The 1510-nt window shown below is 37.1% G+C and overlaps 1 non-coding gene across 1 annotated transcript; it reads right to left on the reverse strand.

Moving 5' to 3' along the window:
* Positions 1-596: 596 nt before the first annotated feature.
* Positions 597-667, reverse strand: TRNAG-CCC (transfer RNA glycine (anticodon CCC)). The gene has a single exon. It is a non-coding gene; the product is annotated as a tRNA-Gly (tRNA).
* Positions 668-1510: the final 843 nt, after the last annotated feature.

Below are 1510 nucleotides of genomic sequence, written 5' to 3' on the forward strand. Positions count from 1 at the left end.
CTTTCACAACTTCTTAAATTATTTCTTTCACCAATTCTGGATTTTCATTGATTCTGGAATTTTTTATACCGTTAATTTTGAATTTTCATCACTTGTAGAGAGAATTATTAGTTTCATTAATTCTTCTGGAATTATTTCCTTCATTAATTCTGAATTTTCATTGGTGCTGCAATCATTTCTTTCAATTACTTTTAGTGCACCAATTCTGAAATTATCATGAATCTGATAAATAATCATATTGATGATCATAAATTATCTGAAACCGAAAATTGTTTCCTCTCATTAGAATAAAACTAGCTTCAGTGCCGAATTTTCATCAATTAGTTTGTTATTTTAAATTTAATTGTGTGTTCAAAATTTTTCGTATGTGTATCTCTCAGCATTCCTGTGCATTCTGAAATAACGGACGTGTTGTGTGCTAATTCCCCCACTTCCCCAAAATACATAAAATCGGGGCAAAGAATGCCTCAAACATTTTTGGTGCCCCGAAATTTTTAAGACGTCCCTGGCATTATTTTCCCACCGTGCCCCGAGTCTGGTGACGTAAATGATAACGTAACTATCCCTTATAACGAAAGTAAAATCTGAAATATGTATGCGCCGCCCGGGAATCGAACCCGAGTCACAAGATTGGGAGTCTTGCATGATACCACTACACCAGCGGCGCCTGGAATCACGTCTTATAACCTTCAGATCAAACCGATTTTATTTAAAATTTTATAATGGCCATCTCGGAAAAACCCAAGGTAATCATTCTATAAAAATTAAGAGATGGTGATTTCCAGCAACGTTAATAGTCCTCATTTCTTGTTATCTCTTTCTCTCTCTCTCTCTCTCTGTGGCGTTCGATGATGTCCTCGCTATAAAGAAATGTCCAGGCTTATCCCGGATGACATAACGTGCCCCTCCCCCGTTAGGTACAGTGTCTCTCATGGGTATTGACTCGGATTTCCAGACTGGGATATATATATGCCCTAAAGCCCGTACCATTTTTTCCCCTTTCCAATTTTTTTTTTATCCTTACTTTTTTTTGGGATAAGGGTAAACACGCTCTTGGGAATCACTGATAAATGGCGTCGAGTCTTTTCGGATGAGAGTAGAACGACGGACAGTGTCCTGGCTAATCCTCCTGTCCCTTGTTAAGTAAAAATACCGCATTCTTCGGGCTCCAACAGCGAAAAACAACAAAAAGATTGGCGGTGAAATATTTGGATTAGGTTTTTTTTGCTTATATATTTCGTTTAATTAACTTCATACAGAAAACACTGTCAGTATTATACCCATTGGAAGATAAAAGGCAACTTGAAAAAACTATGGATTCCAAAGCCTAGAATCGATAAACAGACATCAGTTACACACAGAATATGATTTTCTTAAACTTCTTACTCTTGTGGAATACCAAGAAATTTATTAGAAAATTACTAGAGGGAAAATAGCTTTTTACTATTTTTTCGGCATCCCCCTTGACGATAACAGGGGGAGAAGGCGAGGGGGTTGGTTTCCGCGAATT

This window comes from Pholcus phalangioides, unplaced genomic scaffold (genome assembly GCF_987345545.1).
Source record: "Pholcus phalangioides strain wild (caught in Gottingen) unplaced genomic scaffold, Ppha-v1.0 ptg000013l_1, whole genome shotgun sequence".
NCBI classification, from domain to species: Eukaryota; Metazoa; Arthropoda; class Arachnida; order Araneae; family Pholcidae; genus Pholcus; species Pholcus phalangioides.